The following is a 13,397-nucleotide window of genomic DNA, read 5'->3' on the forward strand; positions in this document are numbered from 1 at the left end:
TACTACAGTGTATGTAGTATAGAAGATGACCATCCTACTGGAGACGGCACAAATACAGATGTGTCATCTCTTACCTTAGCTCAAATTTTGTTAAAGGTGTTCTCCAGGAATGATTTCAAATGACCACCAGCAACATGTCCTAAAATATGAGAAGGACTGGTTGTCAACACTTGCAGAACATATGGGGGTGAGGGGAAGGGCATCACTACACATGAGACTCAGGCACTTACATTTGCTACATATTGGTGAGTTTTCCTGTCAGGCTGCTCAGCCATGATGGCATATCGTAGGCAGGATCACGTCATTACCATCTATTGTAGAGTAGTATAGTGAGGCCCTTACCCCTCGCAGCTCTGCAAGTGGTGGCAACCAGTCCTGCTCACATTCTAGGACACGTTGCTGGTGGCCATGTTAAATTATTCCCAATGGACCCCTTAAAGGACTCCAATTTATCATGAAAACAGATTGCAGTCCTCAGATAGATCATCAGTATCTGATGAGTGGGGGTCTGACACCCGGGACCCCCGCCTATCAGCTGTTTGAGAAGGCACCGGTTCCCCTGTGAGCGCCGTGGTCTTCTCTGTGCGTATCAAGCACAGCGCCGTACATTGTATAGTGGCCATGCTTAGTATTGCAGCTCAGTCCCATTCACTTCTATTGGGCTGACCTGCGCTTAGGCCACATGACCAATGAACATGACATCACTGGCCTAGGGAAAGCTGAGAGAAGACAGTGGCGCTACTGCGAGCACCGATGCCTTCTCAAACAGCTGATCGGCGGGGGTCCTGGATGTCAGACCCCCCACGATCAGACATTGATGGCCTATTCTGAGGATAGATCATCAGCATTAAAATCTCAGAAAACCCCTTTAAAGGAGGGCGGAGAACAGTACAGATGTGTCCACCATTATCTTAGATCAAATTTGGTTAAGGCCTTTAGGTTCTCATTAAAGGGGTTATCCAACATCATACAACAGCCCCCCCCCCCCCATGTGCCGGGGCCCTCAGAGGGAATATACTTACCCTGCTCCCTGCGGCGCTCCTGGTCCCTGCACCGCCGCTGCTGCTTCTCCTCGTGCAAGGATGAAAACATCCGGTGTCAGGGGGGAGCAGCCAATGGCAGGGGGGGACGGGGACGAGCCTCCCTAGCATGACGGGTGATGCTAGGGAGGCCCCCCCCTCCCCCCGACACTGGATTTCGTCATCCGAGTACAGGGAGAAGCAACAGCAGCGGTGCGGGGACAAGGAGCGCCACAGGGAGCGGGGTAAGTATATTCCCTCTGAAGTGCCCGGCACATGGGGGGGCTGTTGTATGATGTTGGATAACCCCTTTAAATCAATGCGATACAATATTACTAGCAAAACCCGTTGACAGGCTGCAATCCCTATTACAACCACTAGGTGGCACCACATGAAGACCTACAGCATAGACTTCTTGTGACAAAGTACTGAGAATCCATCATCTTGTGCCACACATCTTGAGATATGTTGAGCTCAGAGCCAAGGTAAGGAAGGGCACGTCCCTACCTTACCCAGGAGAGGACCATATAATTCACAGATCCTTATCACATCATTCGAAGAGTCTATTCTATTCATAATAAGCACAATGTGATTTTTCATGGGAACTATGGTATGTCCATCAGGCCAGGCTGGTAAGGGAAGGGGGTCAGGGATTTGCATGCTTGCTAGGTCCATAGAATGGTAGAATGTGACACTATAGGGCAGTCTAATTATAGAGATACAATGAGCCATTAGTCAAATGAAGGTGTAATGAACCTGAACCCCCTTCCCATTGTTTTTGCCGATGAGTTGCTGTCACCATTAGTGAACATTTATGTAGATGTTCTCCAGAAAGTGAATGATGTTCTAATGGAGGACGTGTATGAAGCATTCATCACTGACTCATCTCATGTGGAGAAGATATAGAACTTAGTGACGTCTTCTTAAAGGAACCTCTTCAAGATAATTATGGAAAACCAAGCCTCACTGACGGGACAATGTATCCACAAACGTGCATCTCTCCAAGACTTCTTATGTCTTCCTTCCGTCAATCACATCTTCTTCAATCTCTCTTCTTCTTGGCTGATTGGAAAGCGTGCTGTATACAGAACCGGCATGTAAACTGTAAGGAATGCCTAATGACGACAAGGTTGGCTGCCTGCAATCGCTTCTGTCTTCCCAGCAATATGTTTCTCTAAATGCTGAAGACTGAGTGAAGATGATGACGATGCGCTTGGCACAGAGACTCTTATCTCTGAAATAGCTGCAATCATTAAGTGACATCAAACGCTAGAAGCTCCTCTTGCATTAGCTTCTACGATAAGATCCACACCGCAGTCTACATGTCCATCCTGAAGTTGGCCAACGTTCCCATTAGGACTGATGGTCGTTGACCTCCTGTTCTCGGATTATTTCTTCTATATTTCTGCCATCATAATTTTATTTTTTCTCTATAATCCACTGAATGCACTTTTTCATTTCCTTTCCATCTGGGGAACTGTGAGATTCTTGAGGTCAGCCTGAGCAAATATATTGCATCTTCCCGGGTTATTGCTTCAGGATCAGGAAGCTTTCTTTGGTACACAGAGTCTTGTTTGTTCTTTACATTCAGAAGGAGCCTTCTCCTATGTGACATTTGTAGAAACGTGTCACGGGCTCCTGGATTAGGTCACGCTAATCTCTATGGAGACCTGGTCTATTGTATACCCCAGTCCTGCCAGGTCCGTGGGACTACAGTACACCGCCCTTCTGTACTGAGCGCAGCTCTTGGGTTCAGCACCTTGGACACCGATGCTGAAGTAACACTAGTATAATGTGTGTCTGCTGAATCCAGCAACAGATGAGCATCAGGGGCAATATTCAAATTTGCGATATTTCGCAAATATTCGTCATATATTTGCAAATTTGAGAATTCGTGATCTCCAGTCATTATTTTCTTGGAAAATTCGCAATAAAAAATTCTCGATACGAAAATTCACGATCAACACTACTCCTAAAGTCAAAGTGACACGGATGGTGTTGCAGAAAGCTGGAACTTATAAATAAACATCCGACTGGCTTGATCACAAACTAAGGAGCATATGGGTGAGCCCTATAAAACCCCTAGAGCTCTCCCTGACTGCTATGCCCATGCAAAGGTCTTTATGGTAGACGATTGCATGCCCACGTACCAAATACTGTGTGGCACCTGAAAACCCTATAATAGTGAGGGGACACGACCACTGGCTCCCTGCACTTAATACGGACAGCGTCAGGGTCACCTAGAATCAAGCCAGCAAGGAAACACAAATAAAGGAAAAACACTTATCTGAGGAATCAGCAGTAGCATCCTCCAGCAGTGAACAACTCATCCAGGAAGAAGTATAAACCGCAAAGTGAGGCAGTATGGGAGGGAATATAAAGGGAGACAATTAGTGTAAATAGGTGACAGCTGGGAGAAGGAAAGGAGATGACAAAGTGAAACCAAAACAAAGAACGTCATGCAAGAGGTAGAGAAGAACGTCTAACAGACCTTCTCACAGAACTGGCGGTGACACAAAGATATTGCAGCCTTCTCATTGGCCAACAAGCAAGAAGAAGGGTGGGATCATGGGTACTGATGAAAAAAAATCTAGAATATTCACGATTCCGAAGATATAGCACTATATTCTAGATATTCGCGAATTCTTAAAGTGCCGATATTCGCGATAAAAGTTCACGATTAGAATATTCGCGATCAACACTAATAAATACCTCCACCTTTCTAGCACACCATGCGCAAAACCGTAGATTGGATCCGGACTCATTCATTTCAATGGGCCCAAAAAAGTCTGCATTTGGAGTTCCATTCCTTGGCCCCACAAAATAAATAGAACCTATCCTATCCTTGTCCGTGTTGTGGACGATATTAGGCATTTCTAACAGAGGGCAGGATGTACCGATACGCAAAATGCGGAAGGCACACGGGCGGTATCCGTGTTTTACAGATCTGTGTTTTACGGACCGCAAAGAGGGATATGGTCTTGTGAAGTCGGCCTAAAAGAAATGACACCACCAGTTCAGGCCCACGGACAGCACGGACATAGGAGGCTCTCTTGGGTTGTCCTGGTTTCCATCCCCAGAGACAGCACTGCTAGATCACTAGGATTAGACAGCACTGCTAGATCACCAGGATTAGAGAGCACTGCTAGATCACAAGGATTAGACAGCACTGCTAGATGATCAGGATTAGACAGCACTGCTAGATCACCAGGATTAGACAGCACTGCTAGATGACCAGGATTAGACAGCACTGCTAGATGACCAGGATTAGACAGCACTGCTAGATTACCAGGATTAGACAGCACTGCTAGATCACCAGGATTGGACAGCACTGCTAGATCACCAGGATTAGACAGCACTGCTAGATCACCAGGATTAGGCAGCACTGCTAGATCACCAGGATTAGACATCACTGCTAGATCACAAGGATTAGACAGCACTGCTAGATCACCAGGATTAGAGAGCACTGCTAGATCACCAGGATTAGACATCACTGCTAGATCACAAGGATTAGACAGCACTGCTAGATCACCAGGATTAGAGAGCACTGCTAGATCACCAGGATTAGACAGCACTGCTAGATCACCAGGATTAGACAGCACTGCTAGATCACAAGGATTAGACAGCACTGCTAGATCACCAGGATTAGAGAGCACTGCTAGATCACCAGGATTAGAGAGCACTTCTAGATCACAAGGATTAGACAGCACTGCTACATCACCAGGATTAGAGAGCACTGCTACATTACCAGGATTAGACAGCACTGCTAGATCACCAGGATTAGACAGCACTGCTAGATGACCAGGATTAGACAGCACTGCTAAATGACCAGGATTAGACAGCACTACTAGATCAACAGGATTAGACAGCACTGATAGATGACCAGGATTAGACAGCACTGCTAAATGACCAGGATTAGACAGCACTTCTAAATGACCAGATTAGACATCACTGCTAAATGACTTGATTAGACATCACTGCTAAATGACCAGATTAGACAGCACTGCTAGATGACTAGATTAGACAGCACTGATAGATCACCAGGATTAGACAGCACTGCTAGATGACCAGGATTAGACAGCACTGCTAGATGACCAGGATTAGACAGCACTGCTAAATGACCAGGATTAGACAGCCCTGCTAAATGACCAGGATTAGACAGCACTGCTAGATGACCAGGATTAGACAGCACTGCTAGATGACCAGGATTAGACAGCACTGCTAGATGACCAGGATTAGACAGCACTGCTAGATCACCAGGATTAGACAGCACTGCTAGATGACCAGGATTAGACAGCACTGCTAGATGACCAGGATTAGACAGCACTGCTAGTTCCCAGGGATTACAGGAGACTACTGTCAGTATAATGGGAATGACACAAACTTTAGCACCAGGTAAAGCACAATTAGATCCCTGGGAGTAAATAATGCTATCTCTAGTATGCAGGGCCTGACTTCAGAACCATGGACAGGGCTACATCAGTATAATACCAGTCTAATGCAAATCACTTCAGCACCACGGACAGTTCTGCTATAGCCTTGATATTTTAAAGGGCTTCTGTCAGCCCACTAAACCGTTTTTTTTTTTTTTACTTAATAATAACCCCTACACTGCGATTTATCCATACATAAGTAAAATAATAATTTTGGTTCAGTAGAATGTGCTAAAACCCTATTTTTATAATATGTAAATTACCTTGCTACCAGCAAGTAGGGCGGCTCCTTGCTGGTAGCAGCCGCATCCTCCGATGGTAATGACGCCCCCTCTGCTTGTTGATTGACAGGGCCAGGGAACAGAATAGTTCTCTGCTGGCCCTGCCTGTTTTCATTCAATATCTGGCGCCTGCGCCGCGGCCGTACCTATCTTCAATCGGCGCAGGCGCACTGAGAGGCGGCCACTCACTCGGCCGCTTCATCCTCAATGCGCCTGCGCCGATGACGTCACATCTACACCCGGAGCAGGCGCATTGAGGATGAAGCGGCTGAGTGAGTGGCCGCCTCTCAGCGCGCCTGCGCCGATTGAAGATAGGTACGGCCGCGGCGCAGGCGCCAGATATTGAATAAAAACAGGCAGGGTTAGCAGAGAACGATTCTGTTCCCTGGCCCTGTCAATCAACAAGCAGAGGGGGCGTCATTACCATCGGAGGATGCGGCTGCTACCAGCAAGGAGCCGCCCTACTTGCTGGTAGCAAGGTAATTTACATATTATAAAAATAGGGTTTTAGCAAATTCTACTGAACCAAAATTATTATTTTACTTATGTATGGATAAATCGCAGTGTAGGGGTTATTATTGAGTAAAAAAAAAAAAAAACGGTTTAGTGGGCTGACAGAAGCCCTTTAAACCAGTATAATGGCACTGACCTCCGCATCATATAAAGCACTGCTATATGCTGGATATTTTCCAGCAGTACAATACCGATATAATGGACCTGACTTCAGCAGCATGGCTAGCACTGCTATATGCTTGATAATATCTATCTATCTATCTATCTATCTATTGTGGGGATTCGCTCTGGTAGTTAGGACTAGCGGATGCAGTATAGAGGCAAAGTACACAGTTCTCGAATCAAACAGCGGTGTTTATTCACACATTGGTGTATAACAAAATGCAGATAAGGTGTATCACAAAACACAGGTTTCTTGGTGTTTGTTCACACACAAGGAAAGTCCATAAACAATAAAAGTCACCTTTTCTCCTGGGTGTTAATTCTGTTAGCAGTTCAGCCTCATCAAGTCCATAGGCGGCCTGTTCGCCTTTAGAGGGGCCTGAGTCCTCCAGCCCGGCTCAAACCTCAAATCCCAGCACAGCCCTCAGTCCACAGCACACAGACTCCTGAGCTCCACTGTCAGAGGGAGGTAAATCCACCACACCTGGCAGTGCTGGCTGGTTTTTATGCCTGTCAAAACACGGCCTGGAACGTGGGGAGTAGTCACCCACCCAGCACTTTGACTACTCCCAGTAAGAGCCGTCCCAGATAAACTATAACAGCCATGCTAAATCTTTAGGTATCAATTTATCTCTATCTATCTATCTATCTATCTCATATCTATCTATCTATCTATTATCTATCTATCTATTATCTATCTATCTATATCATATCTATCTATCTCCTTTCTAAAATAAATGAAATCCGCAGCACATCCAGGTAGTGAACAAGTAAAAGAAGCTTTAATCACCAAGCATGCGACGTTTCAATCCTTTCAATGGGATTTTTCTCAAGCAGTATCTCCTATCTATATATCTCATATTTATCTATCTTATATCTATCTATCTTTCTATCTTCTGCACTGTACCGACCACTCTCCATGTTGCTTTCCAATATTATGAATACACAATATGACATACAGCTGGAGGAAAAAAGATGCTATTTCAGTGCTGAAACCTCTCAGTTATCCCTGTGCATTGGTGCAATAGCCAGAGGCGTACGCAGTAGAGAGGCTGAATCTAAACTGTACAAAATTATGATAATGGATGCTGTCCGGGCCAAGAGTATATCTGTCAATCAGCCCTCCTTCCAAAATCCCCAACACAGAAAAGACAAGATCATTAAAATCATGCTCTGCTTCACTCCATTATTAGAAATAAAATATTCATACAGATTGTAGGCCTAACTTACCAAAAGAATGACAATGATAAGCATTCAGGAAAAATGTAGTGACTGAAATATAGACAGCAACAATGACCTGAGCCGAACGTCACATACTGTGCAGTGATTTCTGAGGTTACTGTGCGGTAATATAAAGGGAGCATATAGAGACCAGTAATGATGTATGGCTAATAGAAGATAATGATTGTTTTAACTAATATACCACTAAAAATACAGAATACTTCTCTTACGTACACTACAAGGATATAAAAATTATAATACTGCCTTCTATGTACAAGAATATAACTACTATAATACTGCTCCTATGTACAAGAATATAACTACTATAATACTGCCTCCTATGTACAAGAATATAACTACTATAATACTGCCTCCTATGTACAAGAATATAACTACTATAATACTGCTCCTATGTACAAGAATATAACTACTATAATACTGCCTCCTATGTACAAGAATATAACTACTATAATACTGCCTCCTATGTACAAGAATATAACTACTATAATACTGCTCCTATGTACAAGAATATAACTACTATCATACTGCCTCCTATGTACAAGAATATAACTACTATAATACTTCTCCTATGTACAAGAATATAACTACTATAATACTGCTCCTATGTACAAGAATATAACTACTATAATATTGCTCCTATGTACAAGAATATAACTACTATAATACTGCCTCCTATGTGCAAGAATATAACTACTATATTACTGCCTCCTATGTACAAGAATATAACTACTATAATACTGCTCCTATGTACAGGAATATAACTACTATAATACTGCCTCCTATGTACAAGAATATAACTACTATAATGCTGCTCCTATGTACAAGAATATAACTGCTATAATACTGCTCCTATGTACAAGAATATAACTACTATAATACTGCCCTATGTACAAGAATATAACTACTATAATACTGCTCCTATGTACAAGAATATAACTACTATAATACTGCCTCCTATGTGCAAGAATATAACTACTATATTACTGCCTCCTATGTACAAGAATATAACTACTATAATACTGCTCCTATGTACAAGAATATAACTACTATAGTACTGCTCCTATGTACAAGAATATAACTACTATAATACTGCCTCCTATGTACAAGAATATAACTACTATAATACTGCTCCTATGTACAAGAATATAACTACTATAATACTGCCTCCTATGTACAAGAATATAACTACTATAATACTGCCTCCTATGTACAAGAATATAACTACTATAATACTGCTCCTATGTACAAGAATATAACTGCTATAATACTGCTCCTATGTACAAGAATATAACTACTATAATACTGCCTCCTCTGTACAAGAATATAACTACTATAATACTGCTCCTATGTACAAGAATATAACTACTATAATACTGCTCCTATGTACAAGAATATAACTACTATAATACTGCTCCTATGTATAAGAATATAACTACTATAATACTGCCTCCTATGTACAAGAATATAACTACTATAATACTGTCTCCTATGTACAAGAATATAACTACTATAATACTGCTCCTATGTACAAGAATATAACTACTATAATACTGCCTCCTATGTATAAGAATATAACTACTATAATACTGCCTCCTATGTACAAGAATATAACTACTATAATACTGCCTCCTATGTGCAAGAATATAACTACTATAATACTGCCTCCTATGTGCAAGAATATAACTACTATAATACTGCCCCTATGTACAAGAATATAACTGCTATAATACTGCTCCTATGTACAAGAATATAACTACTATAATACTGCTCATATGTACAAGAATATAACTACTATAATACTGCTCCTATGTACAAGAATATACTGTAACTACTATAATTCTGCCTCCTATGTACAAGAATATAACTACTAAAATACTGCTCCTATGTACAAAAATATAACTACTATAATACTGCTCCTATGTACAAGAATATAACTACTATAATACTGCCTCCTATGTACAACAATATAACTACTATAATACTGCTCCCATGTACAAGAATATAACTACTATAATACTGCTCCTATATACAAGAATATAACTACTATAATACTGCTCCTATATACAAGAATATAACTACTATACTATGATACTAGTTTGTGTGTGTATATTCTTCAGTGTTGCTGGCAGTTCAGTCTCAGTTCCTATTTCTCTTCTCTTCCTTCTCGTTCTGTAGGATTGCTCCTGAACATTGCCGCTATGCTATTGTGATATGCTGCATTGTTTTAATTGCTGGATCGGTGTTTGTGGAGCAATTAAATCAGTTTCCTATTTCTGGCTGCAGTATCACGGGGCCGGACGTCCTTGTTTTATGCAGGTATTTTAGAGAAGATTTTGCTTCCAGCAAGGAATAGGGCAAAAGCTGCAATTTTGTCTTCAGGGAACATGATTCCCAGGATACTGCGATTTCTCTGATAGATACAAGACGCTACAATCATCATCGTAATGATAACGGCTTTAATGGGAGGTGAGTTGACGAGGCTGAGAATAGGGTTCCACCTGGAGTGCTTACTCCCAGCTGTAAAGGAAGCCATTACTGACAGTGGGTCCTTTATGTATATTTATCAGTCCCATCAGTTCCCAGATACATATTCTACTGGATACGGAACAACAGGAGCTCATTTCATCACTGTCTTTGTATCCAATGGAAATCAAATTGATACTTTGTTGTGGTAACTGAAAGAAATGACAGGAGAAGAATGAAGTACATGAATTTTACATGTCGACTATAAGCAATCCGGAGCTAAATAATGAGGAGTCTATGTAATAGAGGTCTGGTGCCACGTTCTGGTCAAACATTGTCCTATTTGATGTTCCTGGAGGACTATATTGCTGTGATACAGTAGATCTGCCCTAATATAATATCTCCTATGATATAAGTACTCAATTACCACCTCTCTACCCATTGACACGATCAGTTTATAGGCAGCCTGTCATACTTGCCAGGTACCGCTACTGGAACCAGTTAGAGGGGGAACGACTCTGGTCCTCAACGGCCAAATTTCTGATCTCAGGTTGGAGGGAGAAGGGTGGAGAGATCAAAGTTGGGATGGAACCAGGGAGGAGATGGCAATCACGCTATGGAGTGTGCTGAAGAAAGGAGTGCACTTTTAGGATATGGAGGATGCAGGCTTCAGGCAGTGATAAGAAAATTCACGAGGAAGGGAACTCAAAAGGCCTTAAATGTCTGCAGTTTTGGGAGGTTACTGTTGGGCGGAAGTCCACATGAGCTGTTGCCTACCAGCACAGCTGGCATGGTGGAAGAATTATCTTTCCTCTCTGCAGGAATTGTATCAAGGTTCAGTGGTGGGCAAAAGAAACCTGGCAATGATGGTTACATAGTGACATCATCTGTGAAGATAAAAAGATATGTCCATCTAGTTCAACCTATAATCCTCCAAAAATGTTACTAACCAACTCCAAACTCATCAACCTGAGTAACCCCTGGGATCATTGACCCTTCTCCAGGAATCTAGTCACTATAAGCTGCAATATTATTGCACCCCAGAGTCCATACCTTATCTGTTTTAGTGAGTTCTCCGTCATCACCTCCTCTGGCGGACAGGTCCATAGGTTCACTGCTCTTACAGTAAAGAATCCTCTTCTCTGTTGGAGTTAAGGAATTTCTGGCAGGGTGTAAGAAGCACCACAGTGAGAATTGCAGCATATGTCCCGGCAGGGGCGTTGCTAGAACTTTCTATCCGGGGCCAGGGCCCCGAATCCAAATACCTCTACCCCAAACTTCTACTGACTGCACTGCTATTAAGAAGGTCGGCTGGTCTTACTTTATTCACAGATAACATATATACATCCCACTGCCAGCGCCAGCACAATACTGCTGAGCTGGGCAGTGTGATGAGTGCGGTGTGTCTTCTAAGTTCTAACCTGATTGGCTGGTCTGGCTCCTCCTTACTAGTTCTCCTGTGGGTACACAGGAAGTCAGGCTGGCTGGGCTGCTCCTCGCTCCTCTCATTAGTACTGGCAGCAGGTACAGGAAGTGAGGTTCAGGTTACAATAGCCTGAGTGCAGATAGGATGGGAGCCACAAAAAGGGCAGCAGTAATATAGTGATGGTAGCATCAGTAACACAGCAGGCTGCTGGACAGGCAGTGTGACTAACTCCCAACAGCTCCCAGTCATACAAGGGCAGTGTCCCAGTGCCTCAGTGTGTCAGGAACCAACAGGCAGAAAGAAGTTGCCTGGGCTTAGTTGGTAGGTTATTTTTTTATTCTGTTCTGGATCCTTGCCCCTTAACTATTTAACAATCTTACTGTTCTGCCCCAGCTGGGATCCGTCAGAAAGTGGAGAGAGGAGGGCTGCTTTAGATGCTGCTATCTCCTGAATACTAGAAGCTAGAAACATGCAACTGGTCTTGTTTGAAAGCTGACATTCCAGGCTTTCATACAAGACCAGAATGACAGCGAAAAGAACAGAGGAGAAATCACTGTCAGATTTCGAATCGGGAATAATCGCCAGTAAAATCTGCTTTTACTTTCAGCTGCATTCACTTCATCCCGGTTTTTATCAGTGATATCTTCTCTTGTACTGAACAGATTGCTGTGATTCTGGTTTTGTCTGAAAGCTTGTCATCTTTCAAACAATATAAATACATATCTCTAGCTGGTACTAAAACAGAGATATCAGCGGCTAAAGCAGTCTCCCCTACCCGTGTCAGTTTGGAGGAGGAGGAAGAGCAGTTACAGAGCTGACAGGAGGAGAGAAAAAATTCTAAAATATATAGAAAAGTGACATCATCATCACTGTACAACCCACATAATAAAATTATATTATTGTTACTACACAGTGAACGTCGTACAAAAATTCCATAAAATAATGTAAAAAATTCTGTTTTATTTATCTTTCCCCTAAAAATTAAATAATAAAGGTTAATCACTACACTATAATCCAACAAAAGAAAAAAGAAAAAAGAAGAAAAAATGAAAAAGTTATGACTCCTGGAAGGGGGAAAATATTATTCCTTAAGGCTAAAATTAATGATCTCACTAACTGGTTAAAAATGCAATAGTGACTCCTGAGTTGTGCGCCAAAAAGATTTACTGCAGACATACAGTACAGACCAAAAGTTTGGACACACCTTCTCATTCAAAGAGTTTTCTTTATTTTCATGACTATGAAGGCATCAAAACTATGAATTAACACATGTGGAATTATATACATAACAAACAAGTGTGAAACAACTGAAAATATGTCATATTCTAGGTTCTTCAAAGTAGCCACCTTTTGCTTTGATTACTGCTTTGCACACTCTTGGCATTCTCTTGATGAGCTTCAAGAGGTAGTCCCCTGAAATGGTCTACCAACAGTCTTGAAGGAGTTCCCAGAGATGCTTAGCACTTGTTGGCCCTTTTGCCTTAACTCTGCGGTCCAGCTTACCCCAAACCATCTCGATTGGGTTCAGGTCCGATGACTGTGGAGGCCAGGTCATCTGGCGCAGCACCCCATCACTCTCCTTCATGGTCAAATAGCCCTTACTTTCAAAGTTTTCCCAATTTTTCGACTGACTGACTGACCTTCATTTCTTAAAGTAATGATGGCCACTCGTCTTTCTTTACTTAGCTGCTTTTTTCTTGCCATAATACAAATTCTAACAGTCTATTCAGTAGGACTATCAGCTGTGTATCCACCTGACTTCTCCTCAACGCCACTGATGGTCCCAACCCCATTTATAAGGCAAGAAATCCCCCTTATTAAACCTGACAGGGCACACCTGTGAAGTCAAGACCATTTC

The sequence above is a fragment of the Bufo bufo genome, chromosome 3 (assembly GCF_905171765.1).
Source record: "Bufo bufo chromosome 3, aBufBuf1.1, whole genome shotgun sequence".
Lineage (NCBI taxonomy): Eukaryota > Metazoa > Chordata > Amphibia > Anura > Bufonidae > Bufo > Bufo bufo.